The following is a 15341-nucleotide window of genomic DNA, read 5'->3' on the forward strand; positions in this document are numbered from 1 at the left end:
GGGATCATGGCCTGAGCCAAAGGTAAACGCTTAACTGACTGAGCCACCCAGGTGTCCCTCCATACCATTTTCTTGCAGGAAAGGTTTTTTGTTGGCTTCAATCTTATCCACTTCCTCTGCAGCCCATTTGCATTCTCCCTCCCTCCCTCTCTCTCTCTCTGCCACACACACACACACACATGCACACACGCACAATTCCGGGATGTCAAAAAAGGCAGAGGAACTACTTACTAGGTTTCATAAACCAAGAGCGAGTACTGACTACCTTCTTTCTATTCTAGCAATTGGCTCCCCCATTTCTTTGGTTGTTCTAACCAAAACCAAATATCTTCTACTCACCTCCCACCTTCAATGCCTCCTTATTTCACACCCCTAACCCCATTCACCAGCCAACCTCACATGCTCTGCCTTCAAAATATGTAGAGACCAAGTACAGCTCACCACCTTCACTGCCACCACCCTGCCCCAGCCACAATCACCTCTTACCTGCACCACTGCAGAAGCCTAACCACTTCTGTTTTTGACCACACCAACCCCCTTCCTCATCGTCCATTCTGCATGCCACAGCCTGAGACCCTTGTGATTTCTCTGCCCCAAACTCTCCAGTGGCTTCCAAACCCACACTGAATGGAACCCGCCCCAGAAGGCCTACTCTCATCTTTGCTATGTTTTCCTTTCCTGGGGCTCAGGGGCTCACTTCACTCAACCCACACTACTTTCTTTGTGCTCCAGGCACACTTCACCTTCAGGTCATTTGCGGTTACTGTTCCATCTACCCAATAGTCTCTTTTCCTAGATATCCATGGCTTTTTCTCAGATTTGTGCATAAATGTCATCTTATCGGAGATCATCTTTCCCCCGCTACCCCACCTAACCCTGTTACTCTCCGTTGTCTCGCTTGCATTATTTTCTTCATTGCGTTTAACACTTTCTGCCATTCTAGTATATAGTCGCCTCTGGTTGAGTTTCTGTTCTATCTTCCCACTAGAAGATAGGTCCAATGATGACATGGAACTTCCTATTTTTGCTCAACTACTGTATCCTTAGCACCAAGAACAATTGCTGGTACATGGCAGGCACTTTATCGATAGACAGTGAATGAATAAAAGAATGAGTAAATGAATGAATGAACGAAAAAATGATTGAATTCTCCTATCTCTCATTCCTGGGAAGCATATTTGTATGGTCTGAGCATATTTAACTTTCAGAATGAGTATGATTGAGTATGGATGTAGTATGAATGGCTCCTCCCTGCAATGTCAGATCCTTATCTTTTTACTGATGAAGAAGTAAGTTCAATCCTTTTCAATGGTCTAGTTCCCTCAAAAATACTGGGTACTTTAGCTGATTTCCACTAAGACCCAGAATAAAATCAGATTTATCATTAGTAGCCTGGTTCCATTATTTTATTCAGGGAGTCATCTCAGCAATATGAGAAATCAAAACAACCTTCTAGCTAGGTCTTATGGATCAGAAAAAAAAATTATCTTTGATCTCCTATGTATTTTAAACTAAGATATACTCTTCAATTTAAACATATTTAATATAACTTTTACATCTCTCTATTAAAGAGAATAATTGTCAAAGTTATATTTCACAGGAAAATTCACCTCTATAAGGTAATACCTGCTCTCCTCCTTCCTCGCTCCTCCTCAAAAAAAAAAAAAAAAAGGAAATAAAATAAACACATTTATTTATTCAATGCCAATCATTTTATACTAAAACCAGAAGCAATCCTTTAGATACTATTGCCCCCTCCTTTTCCCAGGATACAGATTGGGTAACCACAATTATCAGGAAGGTGTTGTTTTCTCCTTTCACTCTGTCATCTGTTCTAAATTTACATTTCACTGGTCTCTGACAAGGATAGTGCAGCAGATGGCAAGTGAAATCTAATTAGTGATGTCTTACAAGTTGTGTCAAGACTCTTCAATAAGGTTGTTTTGTTGAGAAGCCACTGCATGAGTGTTAGCTCTGTCCCCTGATTATAAGCAAAAGGAATCACAAGTACTGGTCTTCATTTTACCTAGTTTAGAGCTTGCCAAGTGGAAAGAGCCTTCTTCCCAGGAGCATTTGTCAAAAACAATCAGAGGCAATTGTTGAACATCACAGATACCTGAGGCAGTGGAGAGCAGTTGGGCAAACAACAGGCTAACCACAAAAATTGAAACTAAAAGCTGGGAAAGAAATGTTCGTAGGGGGATTTGAAAAGCTCTCACCTATTCCTGGGAATATAAATGCATTGGATTATGTGCTCGCCTAGACCTATGTGCATGCCTGTGCTCAAGAAAGACCTGAGAAGGCCCTAGACTCTCGCCTGTGATGAAACTTGAAGCTCTGCACAAGCAGGAAGCACACACTAAGGCAGAATTGTAAACTGTTGAAGCCATGCCCCCAGTAGGCCCGCATGCTCTCCGGCAGACGCTATGGGACTTATCAGTTCCAGGCAACTAAGACAATCTCTATCTAATAATTAAGTTGATCATGAGGCTAACCAAGCAGAAACTTCAGTGGCCACACATGACAAACGATACAGACTTAATAGAATTAGTTCAACAAAGTTACTAAACAAACATCAAACTCTGGTAGAGGGGAAGAACCTAATTTACAGAATCATACACTATGCAATTTAAAATGTCTACTTTTCGGCCAAAAAATTATGAGACATGCAAAAAATATATATGACCCGTACATAGGAAATAAAGCAGTAAATAGAAACTGTCCCCGTGAAAGCTCAGATGTTGGACTTACAAAGATTTAAATTTGCTATTGTAAATATGTTCAAAGAACTAAAGAAAACCAGGTCGGAAAAACTAAAGGAAATTCTGAAAACCATGTCTCCATGAATAGATATTATCAATAAAGAGATAAAAATTACATAAAAGAACCAAGTAGAAATTCTGTGGTTGAAAAGTACATTAACTGAAATGACAAATTCACTAGACGTGCTCAACAGAAGACCTGAGCAGACAGAAGAAACAGCCAATGAATGTGACGATAATTCAATCGGGATTATCCAGTCTCAGGAACAGAGAGGAAAAAAACAATTCATGAACAGTCTCCGATACCATTAGGACACCACCAAGTATATCAACATGCACTTAATGGGAGTCACAGAAAGACATGAAAGAGAAAGACAAAGAAACAGAAAGAATAGTTGAAGAAATAATGACCAAAGACCTCCTATATTTGATGGAAAGTGTTAATCTACACATCTAAGAAAGTCATCAAACTCCAGGACAGACAACTCAGAGTGTATAGTTAGACACATCATAATCAAAATGTTAAAAGATCAAAAAAAAAAAAAATGAAAACATCAGTAGAGGGACGCCTGGGTGGCTCAGTCGGTTAACCATTTGTCCTCAGCTCATGTCATGATCCCAGAGTCCTGGAATGGAACCCTGCATCGGGCTCCCGGCTTGGCAGGGAGCCTGTTTCTCCCTCTCCCTCTGCGTGCCACTCCCCCTGTTTGTGCTCTCTCTCTCTCTCTATGCCAAATAAATAAATAAAATCTTAAAAAAAAAAAAGAAAAAGAAAACATCAATAGAGAAGTGACTAATCCTATACAAGAGATCCACAGTGAGATTAAAAACTGATTTCTCATTAGAAACACTGGAGGCCTAATGATGTACTATATGTTGGCTAATTGAACATAATAATAAAAAAGTTTAAAAAAAGAAAGAAGAAAAGAAACATCAGAGGCCAGAAGATCACAAAATAATGTATTCAAAGTATTGAAAGAATAAAACTGCCAAACGAGAATCATGTCTAGCAAAACAATCCTTTAAAAAATGAAGGAGAAATTAAGATTCCAGATAAACAAAAACAGAGAATTCACTGCTAACTGCTCTGTCCTACAAAAAAAATTCTAAACGAAGACTTTCAGGCTAAAATGAAAGCAGATTAGACAATAATGAGACTACACATGAAAAAAATAAAAGCACTGACAAAGGTAATGACATAGGTAAATATAAAAGACAGTATAAACATGTTTTTATTGTAACTTTTTTTCCATCTGATTTAAAAATCAACTGCATAACGAGTAGTTATAAATTGCATTGATGTGTATACAATGTATAAAGGTGTAATTTGCATGATAGCACAAAGGAAGGCAGAGGAAATGAAGCTATATAAGAACACATTTTTGTATACTATTGCATTAATCTGATCTAGATGGTTATAAATAAACATATTAATTGTAATCCCCGAAGAAAATTCTTAGAAAAGAATTATATACAGGCAGATTAAGTGACATAGTAGATCATATTTATTTAATGCAAAAGGTGGCAGGAATGGAAGAATAATACAAAAAAGGGACACAGAAATATAGAAAACAAATAACAAAATGGCAGCTATAAATCTTCCCTGATCAATAATTACATTAAATGTAAATTAATTAAACCATTTAATCTAAAGATAGAGATGAACAGAATGGATTTTTTAAAAATAAGTGTTACAGCTATAAGCTGCCAATAACAAACATAGTTTGTATTCAAAGACACAATGGATTGTAAGTATGAGGATGGGAATAAAATGTACCATACAAACAGCAATTATAAGAGATTGACCGGCTATACTAGTATCAGACAAAATAGACTTCGAGTCAAAAACAGTTTTGCAAGAGGCAAAAAAGGTTATTATAAAACAGTAAAGAATCAGTTCATTAAGAAGATAAAACAACTGTCAACATATGTACCAGTAATAGAGAGCCATAATATATGAAGTCGAAACTGACAGAAACAAAGTGAGAAATACACAATTCAACCTAATATTGGGAGACTTCAATTCCTCACTTTTGGTAATTAAAGGACAACTATACAGAAGATAAACAAGAAAAGCTAAGACTTGCATAGCACTATAAACCAATTAGACTAACACAACTACTGAACACTTAGTCCAACAACAGCAAAATGTACATTCTTCTCTAGTGCACATGGAGTAGTCTCCAAAATGGATCACGTGATAAGCCATAATGTAACCGTATCTTAGCAATGGCTAGACCTTCAAGGGCCTGGAAACTTTGCTTTCAGATTCCTTAGAGACTTACATTATCCCTGACCCCCACTAACTCAAAGTATATAATCAGTCACTCCCACTGCAGCTCTTTCTGCCCAATCCTGTCCCCATGCTATATATAGTAAAAGCACCTTTTTGCACTGGGAAAAAAAAAGTCTCAATAAATGTAGAAGATTTAAAATCACACAAGGTAATTTCTTTTACCCAAAGCAAATGAAATTAGAAGTCAATAACAAAGAGAAACTTGAGAAATTCACAAATATGTGGAAAATAAACAGTGTGCCACTAAATAATCAATGGGTCAAAGCAGAAATCACAAGGGAAATTAGAAAAAATCTCTGAGATGAATGCAAAGAAAACACAATGTATCAAAAGTATGGGACAAAGCAAAAGCAGTGCTTAGAGGAAAATATGTAGTTACAAGTGCCTATATTAAAAAAGAAGAAAGACCTCAAATCAACAACCTAAATTCCACCTTAAGAAACTAGGGGGGAAAAGAGGAAATTGAACCCAAAGCAAGTAGAAGGGAGATAAAAATCTAAATGGAAATCAATGAAATAAAGAGTAGAAAAACAATAGAGAACTCAATGAAGTAAAAATTGGTTCTTGGAAAATTTATAAACTTTCAGCTAAACTGACAAAATAAGAGGAAAGATGTAGGTGATTAAAGTAAGGGATGAAAGAGAGAACATTATTATTATAGAAGCTAAAAGGTTTAAAAGAAAATACCACGAACAATTGTACACCAACAAATTAGAAAATCTAAAGGAAGTTGGGGCACCTGGGTGGCTCAGTCAGCTAGGCGTCCAACTCGTGATCTTGGCTCAGGTCCTGATCTCAGGGTTGTGAGATCAACCCTGTGTGGGGCTCTGCACTCATGGCAGAGACACCTTGAGATTCCCTCTGCCTCTCCTCCTGCTCACTCGTGCTCTCTCTCTTTCTAAAATAAATTAATTAAATCTTTTTTAAAAAGAACATCTAAAGGAAGTGCATATATGAAAAAGACACAAACTACGACATCAGATTCACAGAGAAACAGAGACTCTGAACATAACTATAATAAATAAAGAAACTGAATTAATAGTAAAAATGCTCCCCCTCCCCCCAAAAAAAATGTTTCCACAAAAGAGAGACCAGGGCCATATGACTTCATTGGTAAATGCTACTCTACTTTTAAAGAATTAAAATCAATTTTTCACAAACTCTTTCAAAATATAAAAGGAGAAAAAACACTTTCTGACTCATTCTGTAAGTCTGGTATTACAGTGATACCAAAACCAAAGATATCACAGAAAAGAAAACTGAAGATCAGTATTCTCTAGAAATGTAGATCTTAATATCCTCCACAAAGTAACTGTCAAACCAAATTCAACAATGTGTGAAACTGATTGTACCTGTTGTTTACAAGCAAGTGGGATTTGTTCTAGAACTGGAAAGTCTGTTCAACGTGAAAATCAATGCATGCTGAAAAATCAATGTAATACATCACATTAATAAAATAAAGGACAAAAACACATATTATCATCTTAGTACATGCAGGAAACCATTTTACAAAATCCAATACCCTTTTGTGATAGAAAACACAAAGAAATAAATTAAGAATAGAAGAGAAATTCTTCAACCTAACAAAGGATATCTATGAAAAACCCACACTCGTCATTATACTTAATGGAAAAAAGGTTGAAAGCTTTCCCCTAAGACCTGGAAAGAACCAAGAATGTCTGCTCTCACCACATGTCCTCAACATTGTACTGGGTATGCTAGTCAGAAAAACTGGACAAGAAAATGAAATAAAAAGCATCCAGAGTAGAAAGCGAGAAGTAATCTATCCTTACTGGCAGATGACATAATGTTGTATCTAGAAAATTCTCAATAATCTACAAAAAAAAAAAAATTAGAGCTAATAAATATAGTCAGAAAGAATGCAGGATACAAGATCAAAGTGCAAACACCAATTACATTTCTGTATATTAGCAATAAACCTGAAAATAAAATTTAAAAATAATTCAATTTATAATAGCATCAAAAAGAATAAAATACTTTGGAATCAATTTAACCTGGGAAATTCAAGACTTGTACACTAAAAACTACAAAAAAGTAAAGGACACCTAAACAAATCGAAATATTCCCTGTTCATAAATTCGAAGACTTAATATTGTTTAAATAGCAATTCTTCCCAGGTTGACCCAAAAATTCAACACAATCTCTATCAAAATTTCAGCCAACTTTTTCCCCCCCAAAACTCAATGACCTGGACTTAATATTCTTATGGCAATACATGGGACACAGCATAGACAAGCAATCTTGAAAAAGAAGAACAAAGTTGAAGAACTCGTATTTCCAAATTTTAAAATCTACTACAAAGATAGTTATTAAGATAGTATGGAACTGGCATTAGGATAGACATATAGCTCAATGGAGACAGAACTGAGTGTCCAGAAATAACCATCACATTCTTGGTCAGTTGATTTACTACAAAGGTGCCAAGACAATTCAAGGAGGAAAGAATAGTCTTTTCAATAAATGGTGCTAGGAAAACTTAATATCTACATGTAAAAGAATGAATTTGGATCCTCAAATCATACACAAAAATTAAGTCAGAATGGATCACAGGCCTACATATTAGGAATAAAATTATAAAACTCCTAGAAAGAAAGACAGGCCACATCGCGACCTTGGATTAAGCAATGGTTTCATAGATATGGCACCAAGAGCAAAAGTGACCAAAGAAAAAAGCAGATAAATTGGATTTCATAAAAATTAAAAACTCTGGGGCATCAAAGGACACCATCAAGAAAGTAAAAGACATCCCACAGAATGGGACAATATATTTACAAATCATATAGCTGATAAGACAACCCAATTAAAAACTGGGCAAATTATTTGAATAGACATTTCTCCAAAAAAGACATACAAATGACCAATAAGCGCATGAAAAGATATTCAACATTTAGGTAAATGAAAATCAAAACCACAATAAGATACCATTTCACACCCACTAGAATGGCTAAAATAAAACAGAAAATGTTAGAGAATGTGGTGGAATACAAAACGGTTCAGCTATTTTGGAGTAGTTTCACGGTTCCTTAAACTGTCAAGGATAGAGTACCCTTATGACCCAGGAGCCCCTCCTAGAGACCCAAGAGAACTGAAAAATGTATGTTCACATAAAATCTTATACATGGATGTTCATAGAAGCATTACTCACAGAAACCAAAAAAGTAGAAACAAGCTAACTTATCAACCGATGAATAGATAAACAAAGGTGGTATGTTCATTCAATGGAATATTATTAAGTCATAAAAGTTAACTACTAAAGCATGCAACTTGGATGAACTTTGAAACACTATGCTAAGTGAAAGAAGCCAGATATAATGAACAACATATTATGCGACAGTGCTTTTATGAAATGTTCAGAACAGGCAAATTCATAGAGACAAAATACATTAGTGATTTCTAGGGACTGTGAGGATGGGAGAATTGGGATTGACTCCTAATGGGTATAGCATTTCTATTGGGGTAATGAAAGTGTACTGAAATAAGAGAGTGGTGATGGTTTTACCACTTTGTGAATACATATTTTTAAAAGATTTTATTTATTTATTTGATTGAGAGAGCAGGGGCAGGGGGAGGGACAGAGGGAAAAGGAGAAGCAGACTCCCAGTGGAGCCCAGAGCTTGACACAGGGCTCAATCCCGGAACCTGGAGATCACGACCTGAGCTGACGTCAGATGCTCAATGGACTGAGCCACTCCATTTTGTGAATATATTAAAAACCACTTAATTACACACTTGAAATGGCTGAATTTCATGGTATGTGAATTATATGCCAATTTTTTGAATGAAATTACCAAAATTGTGAAAAAATGCATTTCATATTGTAGAGACTCCATCAATTAGCCCCTTAATTACTGAGGTTTTACTCTATCGGCCTATGTCTACCTATTTACATACTGAAACTTGGAATAACCTGTCTTCAGATTTCTTTTTTTTTTTTTTTTTACAGCTCAAGTTTCCTATTTATTAATCATCTATCTGGAAATGAAATGTGGAGGAGCCTTATGAATAACATTAGAAATTCTGAAACTATATAGCTTGCTTTCCAAAATTTTTCACATTTACCAAATCATGGCAATGACACCTTAAAATACATCTAACATCCTAAATATACTTATGTTAGGGACTACATTAATTTTGTATATCTTGCTCCCACTTGTTTATTAAGGGTCTTGCTTAAATTATATCAGGTGTTCTGACTTGTCCTCAACTTTCTTTTTTTAGATTTTATTTAGTTATTTGAGAGAGAGAGAGAAACACAGAGCATGAACACAAGGGAGGAGGCAGAAAAAGAGGCAGAAGCAGACGCCTCGGCATCGGAGAGCCCCAGCACAGGGCTCGATCCCTGGACCCTGAGATCGTGACCTGAGCCAAAGGCAGATGCTTAACCGACTGAGCTACCCAGTGCCCCTGTCCTCAGCTTTCTTGCCCACCGTGTAAATCTCCAACTTCCATTTTGAGGTCAAGCACAAGGTGTTGGTGAGTTCTCTGCAAGGTAATGGTCATCAGTAAGCTGTGGGACAGAGACAAAGACTCCCTCCACAAACCCACGTGGCATGAAAGTCATCTCCATCAGCTGGCAACATAAAGCTCTGAAGTCCTACCTATATGACAGATGTTTATCTGTCTGTTCTTCAGGAGAAGAAAACAGAGATACCAGTTGTCTGTTTTGTCTGACAACTCAGCAATGGCCACAGACGCTGCAGTTACTCTGCTTTCTCACAGCTAACACAAAAATAGCTCAGAGTGGAGACTGACAAGCTCTTTAGATAACCAAGGGAGTCACACCTGAAAAGCTGCTAGGTATTAGCAGACGACATCCCTGATGCTATGATATGATGTTAATTAATTTGATCTTTCTGAAGAGGAAGGAGTATTCCCCTATTCCCCACCATTTACATAACAATTGAATGTTTCAGCTGCAGACTTGAAACTTGGGTCTCCTGGCTGCTAACCAGGTCACTACTTTCACTGAACACCTTGTGGACAGTTTAAGATGGCAGAATGATTTATTTACCACTTTGGCTTCCTTTAATGCATTTAAAAATGCACAACTTTCTACTAGCTAAATCGAAGCTCAAAACCTCTTTCCATGGGATGCCTGGCTGGTTCAGTGGGTAGAGCATGCAACTCTTGATCTTGGGGTCATGAGTTTGAGCCCCACATTGAGCACAGAGCTTACTTTAAAACCTACACATACACACATACTTCATTCTCTAAACCTAGTTGAGAACTGCACTGTAAATACCAATTAGTGGAGGTTGGAGGTTGCAGTCTTTGTTTATTCCACAATAAATAAACCTATTCAATGTGCATTCCTTCTTTTTAGTCTGAATTAGCACCCTTTAAAGCTCTTATCAGGCAGTCTTGCTCTGGGATCTTTCCCTTGATTTTGAAAACATTCCCTTGTGTAATCGGAGCTTCATGTTCCCATTTCACTTTGTTCAAAGTGTCTAGTCACAGACCCTCACCTTTGCCAAATCCATACCATTCCTCTCTCCTGGAACCACAGCCCAGCCACAATTCCCAGGCCTCCTGCTTCTTTTGGGATAGAATAGACAATATTCAGAATTAACAATGGCAACTCTTTCTACTCTAGGCTGAAGTGGTCATTAATCCTTTTGCTGACTTTTGTTGGTTGTCAGCTGTTGTGTGGACAAGAATATCTGGGATACTTAAAATTGTGTCTAGCCATTTGTACTAAATAGGAACTTTATTTTGTGTGTATAAAAAGAATAAACAGAGGTCTCTTTACCCTTTGCTTCTCCTAGTTTTACAGAAAATCACATTAGAGAAGGAAATACTCCTTTACTTTCCAAATTGATGATAATTATCCCACCAGTATCTTGTATTCTTCTAAAGAATACACAAAAACAAAATAAAATACACCTTGTAATTCTCTGATATTGCAGGGATATAGGAGGATTAAAAAAACATATGAATACAGAAACATCCTCAGACAATAAAAGAATTATAAAACATAAAGTAATATTGTTAATTTAGCATTACTTGAGGTTTTAATCTCCTCATAATGCCAGTTGCCAAACCCAAAGATCAATCAAATTGTGCAGCAAATCTGGGAGAAAAATCTGGAAACGCAGTGAACATCTGGTTGAAATTTCTCGCCAATGGTTGAGAAACACTCCTGACATAGCTGAAAGTTTCTGTGCTAATTCTGGTTCTAAATTATTCCATTTTATTGAAGAAGCATTTATGAAGCGTCCTCTGCACCAAGCACTGTGATTGCGACCAACGATACTCAAGTGCAAAAGTGCCTTGAACATAATCCCAACTAGTTCACAGTCTAGTTCTTGAGGCCTGCCGACCAAAAACTGTAAATATGCGAAGGAGATATAACAGGGATATGGAAGCAATTAATTCTGAATCGGGGGTCAATTATAAAGAGGGAAGCATAACAGCCATTTATAATTATAAGTTAATGTGCTATGTCTCCCTGGGATATTTCTAATTATGAAATGAAGGACTCTATCTTCTGTTAATAGAATTTCCAATGTCTGTAAAATCTTAATGGAAAGGATTTTTATTTAAACACTGAAGATTGAATATATGCACTCATCCATTATATCTCCAGGAACCCCCCTCCAAAATCATTGTAAAGGATTTTAATAATATTCATAAATCTCCAAACACACAGAGAATAGAAGACATGACAACAGACAAGAAATATCTAAATATTGAGAGATTGAAAGCAGATGGTCTAGTACTATGTGAATTAGCAGATCAGAGATCCCTCAAATTTATACACCAAGAGGAAGCAAGCCAATTTACAAGAGAAAGGCATCAGAAAATGGGTGCAAACAGTGTCTCTATGAGACATACAGAAAATTTCCAAACACACTATTAGTTGAAAGTCTGTATGAAAAGCAATCAGACCCTCAGATCCCACCCACCATGTTATATGACTAAGCAACCTTTCAATTCCCTTCCATATCAGAAGACTGAAGATTTATTCTCAAATGGTAGAACCATACAGAACCAGGGATCATTGAGACAGATGGGAGATAGGTGAGATGCCACACTGAAAATAGGAGGACACACTATAGTGAAAATTGAAAGAAACGTTCTTGAAAACTATCAAATAGAAAAGACAAATTTCTTTCAAATAGACGTCAATTATATTGTGTGTAGATTTAACATTATTAATGATAAATACCTGAAGACAACAGAAAAAAAAATTCAAAGTATTGATGGTCCAGTTTGACAACTCTTAATTGTCAAATTGGAATTTTATGTCAGGATGAAAAGTCATTCAGGTGAGATGAAATAAAGATATTTTCAGACATGAAGTTTAGAGTTTCCTTCTCATAAATCAGTATTGAAAAAACTACTACAGGATGTACTTTAGGAAGAAGCAACAACAGCACACAGAGAGGAAGTGAGATGCAATTGGGTAAATTTATGTAACAGAAGAATATAAAATAATTGACTTTGTTTGCTTCAAGTTAAGTAAAATGAAAGTTAAAAACAACATTAAAGAAGGTGAGAAACAGTGTTTAATGATGAGTTAGGTTTGTTCAAGTCCTCATCTCATGTGGGAAAGTACAGAGATACTGTATAACTTTAGCTAATTTACGGAACTTAATTAACTTTATTTTTTTTTTCCAACTCTCATGTATTTTTGGCTCTTGGGGCAACGTCATCATTTCGATATGAAAAAAAAGCTAGTTCAACCTAAAATAGAAATGTGAAGTGTAGGACAGGACAAAACCAAGGGTGGGGAGAGGAAGGGAATAGCAAAAGGAAGAGATGAGATATTGCCAAAAGACGAAGGGTCTCCTTGTCCCCTCCCTGGAGGAATGACTCAAATATTTAGGTGGCAGTACACACTTTTCCATATATATACAGCAGGGCTGGGTTTTTATTAAGAAAAGGTAGGAATGGGAATTTCCGGGGGTTTTGGGACCAAGGCCAGTCTCCTCTCCCTCTTGGTCCCCTTCTCTGACCAGGAGAAAAGGAAGGAATCCAACATGTGAAGAAGGTAAAGTAGGAGAGGCAAGGATCATACTCAACAGAGTGGGGCAGACCCCTGAAAAGGAAACAGCTCAGAACAGAGCTTGGAAAGAGACTAAAAATGGAGATAATACTGTTAGCACCTCCCCTAAAGCTGAGAGAGGAGCAGGGAAACACCTGGAAATTAGGACTTCAATAGCCCGGATCCCCCTTTCCTGCTCTAGAATGGAAAACTCTGCCCCTTCCTTATAGGTATCTCTACCTGCTTTGAGGTAGCTTGGTTTCCTTTCTCCTGGGCTACCACATGGGCTTAGGATGGTGGCCGTCTACTGGGTTATCAGTGCATGGTTCTAAAGGGGATCTGATGAGACCCAGCTTCCTGGAGAATTATCTTAAAAACCAAGGGTAATATCAAATGTGCAGATGGGAGAAGGGGGCACCAAAAGGAAATACAGGGTCACCCAGAAGGGCAGAAATCTAGGTTTCCCAGAGTGGAAGAGAGGAGACATTAAATGAACAATAAATATTTACCGAGTGTCTATTGTGTGCTGGGTACTGTTCTACAGCCCTCTACTCCAAAAAAGGAAGAAGGAAAAAAAAAATGAGAACAAAAGCAAAAGAGGTGGAAAATGCAAATTCTAAGGGACAAGAAAGGGACAGTTGAGGAAAACACCTGGGGAGCTGAGAAGCCTGAGGTGATGGTGCTCTGCCTTAGGCCTCCTCTTCTTCTGCGGTGGCATCCTGGTACTGCTGGTACTAAAAGACAAGGTCATTCCCGCTGCTCTCAGCTTCGGGGAACTCCATCTGGTCCATGCCCTCACCTGCGTACCAGCTGAGGAAGGCCTTGTGCTAGAACATGGCCGTGAACTGGCAGGCATCGTGTTCTTGGCATCAAAGACTTGCCAGGTGAATTTGGGCACAGTGAGGGCCCCACACCGCTGGCTCCCATGGCTGGTCAGAGGGGCAAAGCCAGGAGTGAAAAGGTGGAGATGCAGGCAGGGCACCAACTTGAATGCTGGCTTGTGGAAGCCAGTGCTGAGCTGACCAGGAAACAGAGGCAGGTGGTGACAGTGCACACGGTGGCTGAGACCAGGTGGTTCAGGTCCCTGCAGGGGGTGTGGTCAGCTTAAGGGTGTGTAAGCAGAAGTCCTCAAGGGCTCAGTTATCAATGCAGTGGATCTCATCCGTGTTCTCTACCATCTGATGAACAGAGAGGGTGGTCGTAGGGTTCAGCCACAGTGTCCAGCACTCTGGTGAGGGTGTTCATGAAGCGGTCTTGCTGATGAGCAAGGTGCCCTCTGGAGCCTGTGTCCCCACCCAGCAAGCGGCTCCACTGGAAGCCCTGTAGGCAGTCAGGGCTGTCTGCCCTGCCTCCTTCTGTACCACATCCCGGACCGAGTCAACCAGCTTGGCAACTCTACAGAGCAACCCTTGGCCTGACCCAGACTTACCAAAAACCAGGCTGTCTGGACTCCATATCTAGCCAAAAGGACCTGAATGAACAGAGTCCATCGCCCCAGGTTCTACATCCATCAAGGCAGCATGAGGAACAAATCTGCCACCTGTGGCTTCATTATAATACACGGAGATGTGGTCCAGCTGCAGGTCATCATAGGTTCCAGGGGGGTGGCTGCCATGCTCATCACTGATTACCTCCCAGAACTTGGCACGGATCTGGTTGCCACACTGACCTGCCTGCATGAGCAAGAGTTGCCGCATGGTTAAAATTTAATTTTTTGTTCGCCTCAAGGTGTGTATAGGGCAATAAAATGATACATAATTCTTCTTTTCTATGCTGCTAGTCACAGGCTGGAAGGATGGGGACATGTCCCGGAGGCCGGGTTTGAACATAGGAGCAGGAAGCTTCTGAGAGTGGAACTTAACTTTAAATATTTATTTTTAAAATACACTAATTCTTTGTTCTTCTGAAATATTGGCAATGTTTTATTTCTTTTTTAAAGAGTTTATTTCTTTATTTATTTTAGGGAGGGCAGAGGGAGAGAGAGAATCTCAAGCAGACTCCACCCTGAGGTCACAACCCCACCTGGGGCTCCACCCAGGACCCCGAGATCATGACCTGAGCTGAAATCAAGAGTCCAAAGCTTAATCAACTGAGCCACCCAGGAACCCTAACAATGTTTTATTTCTTGTATGTGAGGTACATGAATGTTCAATTTGTGATAAATTCACTTTTGTTGTGTGCAATTTTCTGTATATATATTATATTTCAATATTTTTTAATTAAGGAAAACTTTTTAAAAATAGTAAAAAAATAATTAGTAACTTCCAATCTGGCA

At 38.3% G+C, this 15341-nt stretch overlaps 1 protein-coding gene and 1 pseudogene across 1 annotated transcript in view; both read right to left on the reverse strand.

Annotated features, from left to right (window-relative positions):
- The window catches only part of AGBL1 (AGBL carboxypeptidase 1), a 710086-nt gene that overhangs the window by 337571 nt on the left and 357174 nt on the right, over window positions 1–15341 (reverse strand). The gene's annotated exons all lie outside the window — the stretch shown is intronic.
- LOC123802380 (tubulin beta chain pseudogene) lies at window positions 13756–14763 on the reverse strand (annotated as a pseudogene).

The sequence above is a fragment of the Ursus americanus genome, chromosome 28 (genome assembly GCF_024610735.1).
Source record: "Ursus americanus isolate L20-20 chromosome 28, mUrsAme1.1.p, whole genome shotgun sequence".
Lineage (NCBI taxonomy): Eukaryota > Metazoa > Chordata > Mammalia > Carnivora > Ursidae > Ursus > Ursus americanus.